Source organism: Panthera tigris, chromosome B3, assembly GCF_018350195.1.
Source record: "Panthera tigris isolate Pti1 chromosome B3, P.tigris_Pti1_mat1.1, whole genome shotgun sequence".
In the NCBI taxonomy this organism is placed as follows: domain Eukaryota; kingdom Metazoa; phylum Chordata; class Mammalia; order Carnivora; family Felidae; genus Panthera; species Panthera tigris.
This window is the reverse complement of record NC_056665.1, coordinates 27,395,806-27,415,902: the sequence shown is the minus strand read 5'-3', so window position 1 is coordinate 27,415,902 and position 20,097 is coordinate 27,395,806. Positions and strand designations below refer to the sequence as shown.

General features: G+C 38.1%; 1 protein-coding gene and 1 non-coding gene across 2 annotated transcripts in view; one reads left to right on the top strand and one right to left on the bottom strand.

Annotated features, from left to right (window-relative positions):
• The window catches only part of OCA2 (OCA2 melanosomal transmembrane protein), a 471,457-nt gene that overhangs the window by 309,310 nt on the left and 142,050 nt on the right, over positions 1–20,097 (top strand). The window lies entirely within an intron of this gene.
• On the bottom strand, positions 16,413–16,519 carry LOC122239798. Its single transcript, XR_006219184.1, has one exon. It is a non-coding gene; the product is annotated as a U6 spliceosomal RNA (small nuclear RNA).

The following is a 20,097-nucleotide window of genomic DNA, read 5'->3' as shown; positions in this document are numbered from 1 at the left end:
CTCATGAAACTCAGTCCCTCTTTTTTTCAAAGCCAAATGTTATGGGGATTCACCTTCCCCATGCAGGTTTCCCAGTGTGATAGTCTGTGTCTCTCCCTTGTCCGCACCCAGGGCATCCTCCCTCTGGTGAAAGGCCTGCAGTCCATTTGGCTTCCCACCACATCTCTGCCCTTCCAATCCTGTTCAGTGTGGCCTTTTCTCTATGTTTTGTTGTAGGGTTTGTTCTGCCAGTCTTTGGGCGGTTTTCTGACCGGTGTGAGTGATATCTAGTTATATCCATGGGAGGAGGTGATGTTAGCATCTTCCTACTCCATCTTCTTTTCAGCCTCTCCTAATTTTTTCATTCTTAATGGCAGATGAAATAAGTGTTTTACAGTCTTTGATTTGATGAGATATAGTACAATTTTTCAGTCTAAGCATTTTTATTTTTACTCCAGTGGAGAAAAGGAAATGTGGCTGGAAGGAAAAGCACTAGGTGGGCAGTCAGGAACTCCTCCAGCCAGCTTTGCTTCTGTACTGACCAGCTCAGTAAGTTGGTCATGTCACTTTTTACTGGAATTTCCACTTCTGGGAAAACAGGATGAAAGATAAGTCTGGGATCTCAGTGCTTGCAGCTCCCCCTCAGGTTGCTGCCTCAGCTAGCGGATGGCACTTGTTGCCAGGACTCACCAATGTATGGAATCTGGGCTGCAAGTGCAGCATGTGAGGAGCTGAGGCCTGAGTACCTTTAATTTATCTTTGAAGTTTAATATTTTTACAGAGATATGCCCTAGAGTTGATTGTTGTGTCAATTTTTCTCAGGTATTTATTTTATTTTATTTTTTTTCCAATATATGAAATTTATTGTCAAGTTGGTTTCCATACAACACCCAGTGCTCATCCCAAAAGGTGCCCTCCTCAATACCCAACCCCCACCCTCCCCTCCCTCCCACCCCCCATCAACCCTCAGTTTGTTCTCAGTTTTTAACAGTCTCTTATGCTTTGGCTCTCTCCCGCTCTAACCTCTTTTTTTTTTCCTTCCCCTCCCCCATGGGTTTCTGTTAAGTTTCTCAGGATCCACGTAAGAGTGAAACCATATGGTATCTGTCTTTCTCTGTATGGCTTATTTCACTTAGCATCACACTTTCCAGTTCCAACCACATTGCTACAAAAGGCCATATTTCATTCATTCCCATTGCCACGTAGTATTCCATTGTGTATATAAACCACAATTTCTTTATCCATTCATCAGTTGATGGACATTTAGGCTCTTTCCATAATTTGGCTATTGTTGAGAGTGCTGCTATAAACATTGGGGTACAAGTGCCCCGAGGCATCAGTACTCCTGTATCCCTTGGATAAATTCCTAGCAGTGCTACTGCTGGGTCATAGGGTAGGTCTATTTTTAATTTTCTGAGAAACCTCCACACTGCTTTCCAGACCGGCTGCACCAATTTGCATTCCAACCAACAGTGCAAAAGGGTTCCCGTTTCTTCATGTCCTCTCCAGCATCTATAGTCTCCTGATTTGTTCATTTTGGCCACTCTGACTGGCGTGAGGTGATATGTGAGTGTGGTTTTGATTTGTATTTCCCTGATAAGGAGCGACGTTGAACATCTTTTCATGTGCCTGTTGGCCATCCGGATGTCTTCTTTAGAGAAGTGTATATTCATGTTTTCTGCCCATTTCTTCACTGGGTTATTTGTTTTTTGGGTGTGGAGTTTGGTGAGCTCTTTATAGATTTTGGATACTAGCCCTTTGTCCGATATGTCATTTGCAAATATCTTTTCCCATTCCGTTGGTTGTCTTTTAGTTTTGTTGGTTGTTTCCTTTGCTGTGCAGAAGCTTTTTATCTTCATAAGGTCCCAGTAATTCATTTTTGCTTTTAATTCTCTTGCCTTTGGGGATGTGTCGGTAAGAGATTGCTACGGCTGAGGTCAGAGAGGTCTTTTCCTGCTTTCTCCTCTAGGGTTTTGATGGTTTGCTGTCTCACATTCGGGTCCTTTATCCATTTTGAGTTTATTTTTGTGAATGGTGTGAGAAAGTGGTCTAGTTTCAACCTTCTGCATGTTGCTGTCCAGTTCTCTCAGCACCATTTGTTAAAGAGACTGTCTTTTTTTTCCATTGGATGTTCTTTCCTGCTTTGTCAAAGATTAGTTGACCATACGTTTGTGGGTCTAGTTCTGGGGTTTCTATTCCATTCCATTGGTCTATGTGTCTGTTTTTATGCCAATACCATGCTGTCTTGATGATTACAGCTTTGTATTAGAGGCAACAGTCTGGGATTGTGATGCCTCCTGCTTTGGTCTTCTTCTTCAAAATTACTTTGGCTATTCGGGGCCTTTTGTGGTTCCATATGAATTTTAGGATGGCTTGTTCTAGTTTCGAGAAGAATGCTGGTGCAATTTTGATTGGTATTGCATTGAATGTGTAGATAGCTTTGGGTAGTATTGACATTTTGACAATATTTATTCTTCCAATCCATGAGCAGGGAATGTCTTTCCATTTCTTTATATCTTCTTCAATTTCCTTCATAAGCTTTCTATAGTTGTCAGCATACAGATCTTTTACATCTTTGGTTAGATTTATTCCTAGGTATTTTATGCTTCTTGGTGCAATTGTGAATGGGATCAGTTTCTTTATTTGTCTTTCTGTTGCCTCATTGTTAGTGTATAAGAATGCAACTGATTTCTGTACATTGATTTTGTACCCTGCAACTTTGCTGAATTCATGTATCAGTTCTAGCAGACTTTTGGTGGAGTCTATCGGATTTTCCATGTATAATATCATGTCATCCGCAAAAAGCGAAAGCTTGACTTCATCTTTGCCAATTTTGATGCCTTTGATTTCCTTTTGTTGTCTGATTGCTGATGCTAGAACTTCCAACACTATATTAAACAACAGCGGTGAGAGTGGGCATCCTTGTCATGTTCCTGATCTCAGGGAAAAAAGCTCTCAGTTTTTTCCCGTTGAGGATGATGTTAGCTGTGGGCTTTTCATAAATGGCTTTTATGACCTTTAAGTATGCTCCTTCTATCCCGACTTTCTCAAGGGTTTTTATTAAGAAAGGGTGCTGGATTTTGTCAAAGGCCTTTTCTGCATCGATTGACAGGATCATATGGTTCTTATTTTTTCTTTTGTTATTGTGGTGTATCGCACTGATTGATTTGCGAATGTTGAACCAGCCCTGCATCCCAGGAATGAATCCCACTTGATCATGGTGAATAACTCTTTTTATATGCTGTTGAATTCGACTTGCTATTATCTTATTGAGAATTTTTGCATCCATATTCATCGGGGATATTGGCCTGTAGTTCTCTTTTTTTACTGGGTCTCTGTTTGGTTTAGGAACCAAAGTAATACTGGCTTCCTAGAATGAGTCTGGAAGTTTTCCTTCCCTTTCTATTTCTTGGAATAGTTTGAGAAGGATAGGTATTATCTCTGCTTTAAACGTCTGGTAGAACTCCCCTGGGAAGCCATCTGGTCCTGGACTCTTATTTGTTGGGAGATTTTTGATAACCGATTCAATTTCTTCGCTGGTTATGGGTCTGTTCAAGCTTTCTATTTCCTCCTGATTGAGTTTTGGAAGAGTGTGGGTGTTTAGGTATTTGTCCATTTCTTCCAGGTTGTCCAGTTTGTTGGCATATAATTTTTCATAGTATTCCCTGATAATTGCTTGTATCTCTGAGGGATTGGTTGTAATAATTCCATTTTCATTCATGATATTATCTATTTGGGTCATCTCCCTTTTCTTTTTGAGAAGCCTGGCTAGAGGTTTGTCAATTTTGTTTATTTTTCAAACAACCAACTCTTGGTTTCGTTGATCTGCTCTACAGTTTTTTTAGATTCTATATTGTTTATTTCTGCTCTGATCTTTATAATTTCTCTTCTTCTGCTGGGTTTAGGCTGCCTTTGCTGTTCTGCTTCTATTTCCTTTAGGTGTGCTGTTAGATTTTGTATTTGGGATTTTTCTTGTTTCTTGAGATAGGCCTGGATTGCAATGTATTTTCCTCTCAGGACTGCCTTTGCTGCGTCCCAAAGTGTTTGGATTGTTGTATTTTCATTTTCGTTTGTTTCCATATATTTTTTAATTTCTTCTCTAATTGCCTGGTTGACCCACTCATTCTTTAGTAGGGTGTTCTTTAACCTCCATGCTTTTGGAGGTTTTCCAGACTTTTTCCTGTGGTTGATTTCAAGCTTCATAGCATTGTGGTGTGAAAGTATGCATGGTATAATTTCAATTCTTGTAAACTTATGAAGGGCTGTTTTGTGACCCAGTATATGATCTATCTTGGAGAATGTTCCATGTGCACTCGAGAAGAAAGTATATTCTGTTGCTTGGGGATGCAGAGTTCTAAATATATCTGTCAAGTCCATCTGATCCAATGTAGCATTCAGGGCCCTTGTTTCTTTATTGACCATGTGTCTAGATGATCTATCCATTTCTGTAAGTGGAGTGTTAAAGTCCCCTGCAATGACCACATTCTTATCAATAACGTTGCTTATGTTTATGAGTAATTGTTTTATATATTTGGGGGCTCCGGTATTTGGCGCATAGACATTCATAATTGTTAGCTCTTCCTGATGGATAGGCCCTGTAATTATTATATAATGCCCTTCTTCATCTCTTGTTACAGCCTTTAATTTAAAGTCTAGTTTGTCTGGTATAAGTATGGCTACTCCAGCTTTCTCTTGGCTTCCAGTAGCATTATAAATAGTTCTCCTTCCCTCACTCTCAATCTGAAGGTGTCCTCAGGTCTAAAATGAGTCTCTTGTAGACAGCAAATAGATGGGTCTTGTTTTTTTATCCATTCTGATACCCTATGTCTTTTGGTTGGCGCATTTAATCCATTTACATTCAGTGTTATTATAGAAAGATACAGGTTTAGAGTCATTGTGATGTCTGTATGTTTTATGCTTGTAGTGGTGTCTCTGGTACTTTGTCTCACAGGATCCCCCTTACCATCTCTTGTAGGGCTGGTTTAGTGGTGACAAATTCCTTCAGTTTTTGTTTGTTTGGGAAGACCTTTATCTCTCCTTCTATTCTAAATGACAGACTTGCTGGATAAAGGATTTTCGGCTGCATATTTTTTCTGTTTAGCACACTGAAGATATCGTGCCAATCCTTTCTGGCCTGCCAAGTTTGAAAAGAGAGATCAGTCACGAGTCTTATAGGTCTCCCTTTATATGTGAGGGCACGTTTATCCCTTGCTGCTTTCAGGATTTTCTCTTTATCCTTGTATTTTGCCAGTTTCACTATGATATGTCGTGCAGAAGATCGATTCAAGTTATGTCTGAAGGGAGTTCTCTGTGACTCTTGGATTTCAATGCCTTTTTCCTTCCCCAGTTCAGGGAAGTTCTCAGCTATTATTTCTTCAAGTACCCCTTCAGCACCTTTCCCTCTCTCTTCCTCCTCTGGGATACCAATTATGCGTATATTATTTCTTTTTAGTGTATCACTTAGTTCTCTAATTTTCCCCTCATACTCCCGGATTTTTTTATCTCTCTTTTTCTCAGCTTCCTCTTTTTCCATAACTGTATCTTCTAGTTCACCTATTCTCTCCTCTGCCTCTTCAAGACGAGCCGTCGTGGTTTCCATTTTGTTTTGCATTTCTTTTAAAGCGTTTTTCAGCTCCTTGTGACTGTTCCTTAGTCCCTTGATCTCTGTAGGAAGAGATTCTCTGCTGTCCTCTATACTGTTTTCAAGCCCAGCGATTAATTTTATGACTATTATTGTAAATTCACTTTCTGTTATATTATTTAAATCCTTTTTGATCAGTTCATTAGCTGTTGTTATTTCCTGGAGATTCTTCTGAGGGGAATTCTTCCGTTTGGTCATTTTGGATAGTCCCTGGAGTGGTGCAGACCTGCAGGGCACTTCCCCTGTGCTGTGGTGTATAACTGGAGTTGGTGGGCGGGGCCGCAGTCAGTCCTGATGTCTGCCCCCAGCCAACCGCTGGCGCCACAGTCAGACTGGTGTGTGCCTTCTCTTCCCCTCTCCTAGGGGCGGGATTCACTATGGGGTGGCGTGGCCTCTCTGGGCTATTTGCACACTGCCTGGCTTGTGGTGCTGGGGATCTGGTGTATTAGCTGGGGTGGGTAGGCAAGGTGCACGGGATCAGGAGGGGCAGGCTTAGCTAGCTTCTCCTTAGGTGATCTACTTCAGGAGGGGCCCTGTGGCACCGGGAGGGAGTCAGATCCGGTGCTGGAGGTTTGGCTCTGCAGAAGCACAGATTGGGTGTTTGCACGGAGAGAGCAAGTTCCCTGGCAGGAACTGGTTCCCTTTGGGATTTTGGCTGGGGGATGGGCGGGGGAGATGGCGCTGGTGAGCGCCTTTGTTCCCCACCAAACTGAGCTCTGTCCTCCAGGGGCTCAGCAGCTCTCCCTCCCTTTGTCCTCCAGCCTTTCTGCTTCCGGAGCAGAGATGTTAACTTATGACCTCCCAGATGCTAAGTCACGCTTGCTGTCGGAACACACTCCGTCCCGCCCCTCCACTTTTGCCAGCCAGATTTGGGGGCTCTGCTTGGCCGGCAGGCTGCCTCTCCACCCCGGCTCTCTTCCGCCAGTCCGTGGAGCGTGCACTGCCTCGCTGTCCTTCCTACCCTCTTCCATGGGCCTCTTGTCTGTGCTTGGCTCCGGAGACTCCATTCTGCTAATCCTCTGGCAGTTTTCTGGGTTATTTAGGCAGATGTAGGTGGAATCTAAGTGGTCAGCAGGACGCGCGGTGAGCCCAGCATCCTTCTACGCCGCCATCTTCCTATCGACAACCTTCTCAGGTATTTAATGTGCCCTTCTAGTAGACTTGCCTTGTAGTCTTGTCTAGTGCAAGTCTTGTAGACTTGTAGACTCAAGTTTTTTTCCTTTCCTTTTCATTTGTTTTTATCTTCAGAAAGGTTTCTTGGATCATTTTTAACTGTTAATATACATTGTTTCATGAGTCTGTTCATTTTGGATCTTCTTGGCTTGTCTTCTATTTCAATCACTTTCCCTTGGACTGATGTTATTAACTTAACGTATTTTTACACCCTTGTTTACTTTCCTCTTTCTTCAATGTCTCTTATTAATTTTTCATTTGACTATATTTTTCTATATATTTTAAATTATATTCCTTATAATTATAATATAATAATAATATATGACTATATATTTTAAATTATATTCCTTATAATTTAATCTTTATTTCTTATATGATTTGGTCTTTTGATTTATCATTTTATTTCTTCATGTTTTTGTCTATTTATGTTTTTAGCATTTGGGTTTGTGGTTTAAGGTGTTCTTTTTGTTGCTGTTTTTTTTCTTCATATTTCCATGTGCTTATTCAAGATATATGGTTCCGTATAGAATCTAATGCAGTTTTATTTTCTAGTTCATATTTAGCCTTTTAGAAAAATCTTTATCAGTTTCAGTATTTAGATTCTCATGTTCTGTTGTTTTCTTATGAAAGCCTTGCGTAGGTGAAATCTGCTTTTATCCACCTGCTTTCATGGATGGGTTTGGCCTTTGGGGTCAAAGGAATTTGAAGATTCCTAGTCTAGAGCACCCTCTGTGGTCAGTGCCATGGACTGCAGTTTTTTAAAGATGATTTTATTTTATTTATTTTTTGTAGGTGAGGGAATGTCTATCAATTTTTGGTTCTTTTTGTCTTGTAAGATTATTTCCTCCTCTTGCTGCCTTTCCCTTCTCATCCCAAACTCCAATGAGCATTCTTGCCTTCCTTTCTGCTTTCTTCTCTCCCAGAAAGGATATGTGCCAAGGCTGCTGCCTGTTACTCTGTGCATGTTTGCATCCTTTCTCCGTTGTCTCTGCTCTGATTGAGCAGGATTATTTTTCAGCATTTTAACACTTAGGTTGGACTTACTTTTTATAGCTGTTGTTATTCACTCATCCTTATAAACTTAATACCCTTTTTTCTTTTTCATGAAGTTTTCTGACTCCTTTAGCAATTTGTAAAGACTGGGGCAGGGGCTTGAGAGACAGTTCTGCTGGGAATTGGTGTTTATTTCTTTGCTGACAAGTAAATGTAAAGTTTATGGTGCTCTCTGTCTTCTAGTTAGTTATGTTGAAGGTGTGGTATCTATGTGGTTTTATTTGTACTTCTTAGTGATCTGTAGAGTTTATTGTGAGCTGTGTGGAGAGCTTTGGATTTTGGTGGCTGTCATCACCTTGGCCACCAGAAGTCCCTGCCCTCCTTCTGAAGTAATAGTGGTATTACTCATTTATCCCTTGTGATCTTTTGTGATGACTGTAGGGATACAATAGAATTTTATCTTGTTCTCTTTGGATTGGATTATTTTTTAAATGAAGATTATTCTCATGTTGAATTCTCTCACTGAACAGGAAAATAGTTTTCATGATATTCTCCTCCATGGGACACACCTCCATGGGGTACCCTTCATAAAACATACTTTTATAGGGCATTCCTTCATTTGACACATGGGTCACATAGGGCTATTTGACACATGGGTCAAATAAAAGTTGTTTCATCAATTAATGATGCAGATTTTTACTATTTCTTTAAATTTAGAGACACAACAAGATGAATTTTATTGTGTAAATTAACCTCCACATAGTTTTTATCATTTGCTCTTTTGTTTCCTTTTGAGATTTATTGGAACACAGCTAACTCTTGTGAGGCTTTAAAAAAATGAACAAGTTGGTAAATTAAAATTTTTTTAACGTTTATTTATTTTTGAGACAGAGAGAGACAGAGCATAACGGGGGAGGGTCAGAAAGAGGGAGACACAGAATCTGAAACAGGCTCCAGGCTCTGAGCTGTCAGCACAGAGCCCGACGCGGGACTCGAACTCATGGACCGCAAGATCATGACCTGAGCCAAAGTCGTCCGCTTAGCCGACTGAGCCACCCAGGCGCCCCAACAAGTTGGTAAATTAAATTAAAGAGAAAAATATCCAGAAAATAAACTATTTAGAAACTAGTATTCTAAAAGCAACATTTGAAAATGTCTTGGCTTTGTTCAGTATGACTCAGAAAGATCACAAACATTGATTAACATTAAATTAAGATAAAGTTCTTTGGCCACTAGATTTTATGAAGTGTTCATTCTAGATCTTTTTTGAGGGATATACTGGTGGACACTTATATTTTCTCAAATGTCAAAACCCATCTAACATAATATATTTTTTTAGGTTCATCTCTATATTAATTGTGCTGCTATAAACTCACTGAACCAGAAGTCAAATCATTTCTTTCCTTGTGAGAATTAAAAATCATGAACATCAGATCAATATTTTCTGAATATAAATTACAAGTTAGTCTCATCCATACATTAAGTTTGTTAAGAAAGAAAGGGTTATTTTCATGTAACTGTTTCCTAGTTAGAGCAGAAGCAGTCCTCAGACTTCCCTGAACAGATAGGCCTGTTTTGTGTCTGAAGGAGTACTCAAACCCACCCACCCCTCATTCTCCTGCCCTTATTCAAACATAAGGAACCCCTTTTGTTGGTTTGCACTGAGACATAAAATCTTCAGCCTTAGAGTTAAACCAGTTGTGTAGATTAGCATATTCTTGAACACTTCTAAGCAGTGATCCTGAGTATCGCTACTATAAGGGGGAAGGAGTTGGGCAGGCTTAGAGCACTGGAGAGCTATTTGAGACTTTTGAAGGTAAAAGAGTTCCAAAAAGGCCAAGAGAGCCATAATAGCCCAAGATACCCAGCCAGAGGATGCCATGAGAGGTAATGCAAAGAATGTTCTACTAAGTATTTATTGATTTTGTTTTCCATTTTTATGGAAACAATTACCCTGTTTTGATTTGGAGTAATCCCCCTTTCCTCACTAATGCACTTTCCAGGAGGGTATGTCCCAGAATGGGGGGAGGGACCCAAGGCAATTAAGGCACAATTGAAGGATGGCACATAACTCAAAGGAAAGATGGCACAGTTTTTGACCAGCACCAAAAACTGTTGAGTTGTTGGAGACGTAAAGTTTCTTCCACTAGACAAGGGTAATATAGAAAGCCTGAAGATGTTGTATGACATTACTAAGAAGCCTGAATCTGGGCTCTAAACCTAGAGGAACCAGAGTCCAGGAAAGGATCTTGATATCCTTGTTATCTCTATCCCTGTTATTGTGGCTGCATAACAAGTTACACCAAAATGTAGTGGCTTCAAGCAGCAGCAATAATTATTTTGCTCTTTAATTGTACTATCTTTGCAGGACTTGAAAGAACCAGTTTGTTTCTGTTACACTCAGAATCATGAAGGGCTACTCAAAGGGTGGAGACTAGAATCATGTGTGGCTTGCTTACTTACTTGTCTTATGGCTGGGCTGTGGAGATTCAAAGACTTAGAGGTTGAATTGACTGAAGCATCCTAGGCATCAGTCTGTAACTCTATGTCACAGGCTCTCCCAAATTCAGAGGAAGGAACCTCCAAATAGGAGAGTAGCCATGTCACATGGTAAGAAGAGCATGAGGGCTAGAACATATTGGTGCATCCTAATTTGGAAAATACAAGGTGCCAGGTCATTTTATCTACCCCCAGACTTGTAGCTCACATCATCTCATAACTCGCCTTCTGCTTAACCATTCTGTATTGGACTTTATGTCACTTGTAACTATAAGAGTCCTTAGTTATACAGAGACCCAAAGAAATGTCACCATTTTATGATCTTTTTCAAGAACTCATACTGATGTAGTTGTCTTAATCAGGTGAGTGATTTGATTAAAATTAGTCCTTATTTTCTGTGTTCCATTATATCTAGAAGGCCCAAGTTTTTATTGAAGATGGTTTTCAAGATCCAGGCATTTCTTCATTTGAACTTCTTAGATTTTGTGACAATGTGTTGTCCACTTTGGCTTATTGCATGGGTCACACTCTGGAACTCATGGCCAAGTCATATAGGAGATGGTATTTGTCACAATGTACTGTGAAATACTTTGTCTCTCCTGTGGCTGTACTCCTTGTCAGCAGCCACTGGTTGCTATGGAAGACAGGTAGAGAAGCTGTTTCAGCAAAATTCTGCCATCACCAGGAAATGTTTTTTGTCTTCATATCAATCAATTCTCCAACTCCCTGACACCAGCTGTGTATCCTATAATTCAATTCAATTCTAACTATCTAGAGTTAGCACATACTTGCAGGTTTAAGGGCTCAATCCACAAGGCTGCCCCACTTCAGATGCCAGTTGCAAGTATCAGGTCCCCAGGCTACCCACACTTCTACAAAGTTGGAAGTTTCCATAACCCCCCTTTTCAGGTTTAATAATTTGCTACAAAAGCTCACAGAACTCAAGAAAGCACTTTAATTATATTGCCAGTTTATTTTAAAGGGTACAAATGAATAGCCAGATGAAGAGGTACATAGGGAAAATTCTTGAAGAGTCCCCAGTACAGGTGCTTCTCTTCCTGTGGAGTTGGGTATGTCATCCTCCTAGTATGTAGATGTGTTTACCAACCCAGTAATTCCCAGAACCCTGTTGTTTAGGGGGTTTTATAGGAGTTTTATTATGTGGACATGATTGTGGCCATTGGTGATTGACTCAGTATCCAGCCCCTCTCCTCTCCCTGAAGGCTGGAGAGTGGGGCTGAAATTTCTAAGTTTCTAATCAAGGCTTAGTCTTTCTGGTGACTGGTTCCCATCCTGAAACTATCCAGATGCCTACCATAAGATGCCTCATTAGAAACAAGACACTCTTATCACCTTTATCCGTCATGGAATTCCAAGGTATTTAGGAGCTGTATGACAGGAACTGGGGACAGACACCTAATATCTTTCTAACTGTTCACCACTAGGAAAAAGGGCATGGAATGTGCCTGCTGTGTGTGATGGTACATCAACTAGGTGTTCACAGAGGACAATGCAGCTTTGTATAGAGACCATCCACCAAAGCAGGGATGAAATGTGTGCTGACAAAGCCATTCACTATCAGTTTTTCTTTATATGCTAACATTTTATTCTCTAAAATATAAAATTGAAAGATAATATGGAGTTGTCTAATGGGAAATTTCCCTATGTCTTTGCATTGATCAAATTTCCTACAACTGGAAAGAAATTCAGTGAGACCATTTGTAGCCTAAGTGATCGTATTTATTTATTTATAATTTTTAAATATGAAATTTATTGTCAAATTGTTTTCCATACAACACCCAGTGCTCATACCAAAAGGTGCCCTCCTCTATACACATCACCCACCTTCCCCTCCCTCCCCCCATCAACTCTCAGTTTGTTCTCAGTTTTTAAGAGTCTTTTATGCTTTGGATCTCTCCCTCTCTAACCTCTTTTTTTTTTCTTCCCCTCCCCCATGGATCTGTTAAGTTTCTCAGGATCCACATAAGAGTGAAAACATATGGTATCTGTCTTTCTCTGTATGACTTATTTCACTTAGCATAACACTCTCCAGTTCCATCCACGTTGCTACAAAAGGCCATATTTCATTCTTTCTCATTGCTAAGTGATTGTTTTTATGCAAATTGTTTTCAATGTATTATTGACTGAATGGCAGAGAATTCTTAATTCCAACCATTATGGAATTCAGAAATAATGAGCAAATTAAGATAATTTAAAATGACTAAAAAAGGCATAAGAGACTTAATAGACTTAAAAGGATGAAGAAGTAAATGCCTTTGTAGAGTAGAAAATGGTGAGGTGGAGGTCAGATTAGTCCCAAGACAGCTTTAGTCATATTCTACAGTCTCCACAAACAAAAAGCACATCTGGTAACTTCCTGGAAACAACAATGGAATGCAGTTCAGTGCTTATGGATGGCAGAAATGCTGTTTATTCCTCATGTATCCTTTCATGGCAGACAGCATGTTTATTGGCTTTTAAAAAATATATATTCAAGTTAGTTAACATACAGTGTAGTCTTGGCTTACATATGACACCCAGTGCTCATCCCAAAAAGTGCCCTCCTTAATGCCCATTACCCATATAACCCATCCCCTCAAGCAACCCTCAGTTTATTCTCTGTATTTAAGAATCTCTTATGGTTTGCCTCCCTCTCTGTTTTTATCTTATTTTTCCTTTCCTTCCCCTATGTTTATCTGTTGAGTTTCTCAAATTCCACATATGAGTGAAATTATATGATATCTATCTTTCTCTGACTGATTTATTTAGCTTAGCATAATACCATGTAGTTCCATCAATGTTTCAAATGGCAAGATTTCATTCTTCTAAATTCCTAGGTAGTATTCCATTATATATATATACACATACATATCACATCTTCTTTATCCATTCATCAGTTGATGGACATTTGGATTCTTTCCATAATTTGGCTATTGTTAAATTTTTGAAGAAAAGGGAGCTTGGTCTAAACTTTCCCCCTTGGAATATGCTATTTTGAAAAGTAATGAAATGAAAACTTTTTAAAAAATATTTATTTATTTTGGAAGGAGAGAGAGAGAGAGACAAGCATGAGAAGGGGAGGGGCAGAGAGAGGGAGATATGGAATCTGAAGCAGGCTCCAGGCCCCCAGCTGTCAGCACAGAGCCTGATGAGGGGCTTGAACTCACGAACCGCGAGTTCATGACCTGAGCCGAAGTTGGACGCTCAACCGACGGAGCCACCGAGGTGCCCCTGAAATAAAAACTTTTAATTATGAATTTAGATATTTACATTAACAAAGATTCATATTCTTTACTTATAAAATGATACATTTATGAACAACTAAATTTAATGAATTTTAATTATATATTTATATTTAACGAATGTTTAATGAATATTCATTGTGTAAATAACATTCATTTATGTTCATCTGTTCTGTCGACACATATTTGTCACTATCAAGAAGTAAGCTCAAGTGGTGCATAGGTAAACCAGACAGATAATGGTCCTGCTGAGCTTGGAGTCTGGCCAGGTGAAGAGCAATACACACAAGTAAGCATATACTACATGAATTATCCACAATGTGAACAAATGCTACTATGCTAAAAATATTAATTTTCTGAGATAGGAAATAATCCCAAGGAGGCAAATTGTGTATAGTCTCTCAGGAAACAAAGCAACTACTATCACTCTGGTGCAGGAGGCTTTGGGGGAGTCCTGAAAGAGGCTGCATACCTCACCTCATAAACTCAATGGAGAGAGACTGGGTTTATTTCAGGTGTGATGGGAACACACAGAAGGGCTTTAAGCAGGAAAACAATGTGATGTCATTTTTATTTTGAAAAGACCACTTTCACTTCAGTGTAGTGAGCAGATTGGAGGAGTCAAGAGTAGCAGCAGAGAGACCAGTTAGAGGCTGAGGTCTGAGGCGAGGGATTCACCTTGGGAAGAGAAGGTGAGGAAAACAAGCTACAGTTTGGAGATGGAATCAGCAGGGCTTAATGATGGAGAGAAGGCATGTAACTTGGGCAGCGTGAGGGGTAGGGGGAGGAGTTGCAATAACCTGGGGAGCAGACATTTGACATTAGCCCTGGATGATATTGGAGAAGGAGAAGAAAGAATACAGGATGCACTCTTAGTCAGGATTCTTGGTTGTGGGTAACAGAAGCCTGTATCAAATTAGCCTGGGCAATGGGAATGCAAATTGGTGCAGCCGCTCTGGAAAGCAGTGTGGAGGTTCCTCAGAAAATTAAAAATAGACCTACCCTATGACCCAGCAATAGCACTGCTAGGAATTTATCCAAGGGATACAGGAGTACTGATGCATAGGGGCACCTGTACCCCAATGTTTATAGCGGCACTCTCAACAATAGCCAAATTATGGAAAGAGCCTAAATGTCCATCAACTGATGAATGGATAAAGAAATTGTGGTTTATATACACAATGGAATACTACGTGGCAATGAGAAAAAATGAAATATGGCCTTTTGTAGCAACATGGATGGAACTGGAGAGTGTGATGCTAAGTGAAATAAGCCATACAGAGAAAGACAGATACCATATGGTTTCACTCTTATGTGGATCCTGAGAAACATAACAGAAACCCATGGGGGAGGGGAAGGAAAAAAAAAAAAAAAAAAAAGAGGTTAGAGTGGGAGAGAGCCAAAGCATAAGAGACTGTTAAAAACTGAGAACAAACTGAGGGTTGATGGGGGGTGGCAGGGAGGGGAGGGTGGGAGGGAGGGCAGGGTGGGTGATGGGTATTGAGGAGGGCACCTTTTGGGATGAGCACTGGGTGTTGTATGGAAACCAATTTGACAGTAAATTTCATATATTAAAAAAAACAAACAAACAAACAAACAAATTAGCCTGGGCAAGAAGGAGAATGGAACAGCAATCTACCAACTCTGGATGGGCAGTGTCTTGAGCTTCAGAGACAATAGGAGCCAGGCCTTGCTCTCCCCATCTTTCACCACTGCCTCATTCAGTGTGGGGCTCTTAGGGAATGGCCACCCACAGCTGCAGAGATGAACTGAAATAGGCTCCCTCTAGCATCCTTTTAAAAATTCCCAGGGAAGGGCTCTAAATGGTCTAAATTAGTTTAGGTGCCACTCTTGGACCGGGGCTTTGACACTTAGTCCCAGCTGTTTTAGTGTGTATCCAGGCCTCTTGTCGAGGCCAGTCACCAGGTGATACATTCACCATGGGGGAACAGGTATGCCTCCCAGAAAAGGGGGGTGGATGCTGTTTGGAGAGTCAAAACAATAGGCATCCACCATGTGTGTGTGGTGGGTGAGGAGGACACTGGGGAAGTCCCTGTCTGCCTCTCAGCATCAGACTCCCCAGGCACTGACACTGCTGATGCTTTTACTCTCAACATTCCCTCAAAGAATCTTACAGAAACACAGCTCTCAATTGGTGTTTCCTGACCTTACCAAAAGGGCAAACCCTTCACTTTGAGCCAGCCCACTTCCCTGAGCACTCTACCATAAACAAGCTTTCTTTTCCCATGGAGACACAATGCTACCCTTTGATATAATAAGTTCCAATCTTTATTTGGATCCATTGCCAGTTTGGTGATCTGACAGACAGTCCTAGAGCCATATATATATATATATATATGTATACATATATATACACACTTTTAAATCATTATAAAGCTGCCCATATAGTATGATATTTAAAATAGTATAGTATAATGATTTAAAAGTGCAAAAAATAATTTAACAATATTGTAAGACAACTTACTACTTTGAAAATAATTGTTCATTCTGAATCATTTACTTTTCAAAGTAACTTCTGTTATTTATATTAAAATTGAGATTCTGACTAAAAATGACGTTATACTAATAGAACATCCTTACTTTTAGAAATTTGATTTATTTCTGTTTATTCACCTCTCGCTTTAATAAGATATTCTATCTTGCTTTAATAAGGTTTTGCTCTTTCTTCATATGTAGATTTTGGACCTTTTCGACTTTTTCCTAGATGTTTTATTCTTTTGTTTAGCTGTTGTAAATTCAGTTGTTTTAATTTATGTCTTTCTTTACTCTTGATTCACAGCCTTGGAAAAACTGATTGATGGCTTTTTGTTTATCTTGAATTCGGCTGATATTTTTGATTCTCTCATGTTATTTATTTATTTATATAAAATATGGAACACTTCACAAATCTGCATGTCATCATTGCACAGTGGCCATGCTAATCTTCTCTGTAGCATTACAATTTTAGTATATGTACTGCTGAAGCAAGTATGATTCTCTCAAGTTTTTTAAAAATTAAGTTTTCTTGTATTTTCTTAGGAACATAATTATATCACCTGTAAATAGAATTTTCCTTTCTTGCTCAGAATTTATACCTTTTTAAAAAGAACATTCTGTTCATATTTTATGTATCAGAATCTCCAAAACAGTGTGCCAAATAGTAGTTACTGCAAATATTCTTATTTTCCTGCTTTTAATGGTAATTGTGCATGTTGCTGTTAAATATACTGCTGGTTTTTGCTAGTTTGTAAGTAGTTTTTAGTTATATTGTACTTTTTTGTCAATTATCACTGCATTTCATTATACACTTTTTGTGCATCTGTTGATATAATTATATGATTTTTTCCCCCCATTAATTCATTATGTAATGAATCGTATTTCAGATTTTCTAATATCAGGTAATTCTTATATTTCTGGAATAAGTCTTATTTGGTATATTCCCTTTCCTTTTGAATGATTTTTATCAGAATTTTTATATCTATGTTCATAAGTAAATATGGTCACAACTTTTTTTTTTTTTACCACATTAGGTTTTTACAGTTATTCTAGTTTCATCAAATGAAGCAAGGAGCTTTTTACAAATGGAATGGTAAATCCATTTGGATCTGATGTCTTACAGTTTGCTAGGAAATAGCTTTAAATTCTTTACTGTCTTTAAATTTATGGTCATATCTTCCTTATCTGTGGAAATACACACCCCATATAATTTTAAAATAGTCTTATATTATACATATATATGTATATGTATGTATGTATGTATGTATGTATGTATGTATGTATATGTATTCTTTCTTTAATGAAACTTCTTAGAAGTTTGTATTTTTTTTTTAAGTTTATTTTGAGAGAGAGAGAGTGAATGAACACGAGTGGAATAGGGGCAGAGAGAGATGGAGAGAGAATTCCAAGCAGGCTCTGTGCTGTCAGTGCAGAGCCTGACAGGGGGCTCAAACCCATGAACCATGAGATAATGACCTGACCTGATCAAACCCATGAACCTGAGATCATGACCTGAGTCTTACCAAGAGTAGGACACTTAACTGAGCCGCCCAGGCATCCCAGAAGTTTATATTTGTATTTGAGGTTTCAGAAAATAGATTTTCGCCTTTTACTCTTTACATAATTTGTTTTTGTACTACATTATTTTCATTTTTTTTTATCTTAATCGACCCCTCTTTTGTAAACAATATTTATTGTGCTCTTTTATTATCTTATAGTGTTAAATATTTTATTTTCAGCCCTTTAAAGGTAAAAAGTAATAAAAATATTTTTATATTTCACCTTTTGTACCTTTTCAGTGTACCATGAAGTGTATTAAGTGTTTTTCATTTTATCACTTTCTATACTATTTACCATTCATTTTTATTTTTTTTAATTTAGGGGTTATTTAGAATATTTCTTAATTTTATGTAAGTTATTTTAATCAATTTTATTGCTGTTTCCTTTTTTTATATTGCATAGGTAATACATTCAAATGGTTAAATAAATTAGAAAAAGTAGTACATTGAGAAGTCTTGTTCTTAGCCTATCACCATTTATTTCACTTTCTCTCCACCTCCTCATGTCTACTTTTATTACTTTCTTGTCCTTTTTCCAGTCTACTTTTCTGCAGACAGAGGAAACTCTTAAATGTATATCCTTATTTCACCCCACTTTCTTATATGTAAGTTAGCACATTATATGTGCTGCTCTGCATCTTGCTTTTTTCCTCCATACTATATATCCTAAGACCTCTCCCTAGAGAATTTCCTCATCTTTTTTGTATGTTCATTTTTAAGACCTATATGTTAATGCATTGTCTGGATAGAATATAGTTTATTTAAATAATTTTTATTGATGGGTGCTTAAGTCATTTCCAAACTTGTGCTCTTTAGAAGGTAAAAAGGAGAAAGCATTGTAATGAGTAACTCTGTACATATATCAATTCCTAGATGTGGAATTTCAGGATTAAAGGGTAATACATTTATAATTTAATAAATATTGTTAAATTGTTCCGCATAACAGTTTATAGTTGCTTTCTAACTAGCAATTTATGAGAATGCTTTTCTATTAAAATTAGTGAAGTAGAATACCTTTTTACAAGTTAAGGTACAGCTTTATTTCTTTTGAACTCTTCATATTTTTCTACATTTTATGTGGCAGTATTAGACTTCTTAAATTGAGTTTGTTCATTCATTCATTCATTCATTCATTCATTCATGAGTTTTAAAGGCTCTTTATAAATTACGAAGATGAATCTTTTGTGATTTGAGTTAAAAATACTTTTCCTAGTTTTCTTTTGCCTTTTGCCTGCCATCACCACCTCCTCTTTTTAAATTTGTCATGCAAAGTCATTTATGTTTCTTTATTCTGTTAAATTCATCAGTCTTTTTGTGTTTTATTATATATATATATAATTTATATATTTATATATATATTTTTATTTATATATATTTATATTTATATATATGTATATATATATTTATATTTATATATATTTTTTTTGAGAGAGAGAGAGAGAGAGAGAGAGAGAGAGAGAACATGAGCAAAGTTGGGGGAGGAGTAGAGGGAGAGAGAATCTTAACCAGGTTCCATGCTCAGCATTGATGTGATGCTGAGGGCTGATGTGGGGCTTGATCCCACAACCCTGGGATCATGACCTGAGCCAAAATCAAGAGTCAGACACTCAAGTGACTGAGCCACCTAGGCACCTCTTTTGTTTTAAGTCATAATTTAAAAGGTCTGTCTACTCTAATGTTATAAAGCAATTTTCCCTTAGTTTCCTTCAAGACGTTTGTGATTGCATTTTATATATTTAAGTTATTGATCTATTTGGAATGTATTCTTGTATATGGTGTGAGAAATGGATCTAACTCATCTTTTGCAAGGTGGGTACCCAGGTCTCCCCAAATTCTTTAACAAAATGTTGATCTTCACCTCACTGATTTAATGTACCACCTTTATGATGTAAAAAACTCCTGTGGGGTTTGGGGTATATTGTGGACATCCAACTGTGTTTTATGAGTTCAGTGTGGCATTACCACAAGGTTTACTTTGTTGAGACTTTATAGAATGTTTTACTATACGGCAGGGCAAATATCCCTTTATACTTTTCCGTTTCAATGTTTTTTTCTGGCTATTCTTATTTGTCTTTTCAGATGAGTTATAGAATCGCTCCTTTAGATTAATTAACAAAAAACCTTGAAGCACCTGGGTGGCTCAGTCGGTTAAGCATCTGACTCTTGATTCTGGCTCAGGTCATGATCTCTTGGTTGTGAGATCAAGCCTGGAATCAAGTTCCACACTGAACATGGAGCCTACTTAAGATTCTCCCTCCCTCTTCCTCTACCTCTTCCCTACTTGCACTCGCAGGCACTTTTCTCTCTCAGTAAACAAATAAACAAATAAATAAATGAATAAATAAATAATAAATAAATATAAGTAAAATAGAAACAATTATTAATTTGATTAGGATTATAATAATGCTTGAATTAACTTTCAGATAATTGACATCTTTTTAATATCAATTTTTTCTTTTAAAAAAACATTTTGTTGTTCAATTATAATTTATATTTAAAATTTTTCCACATCTGA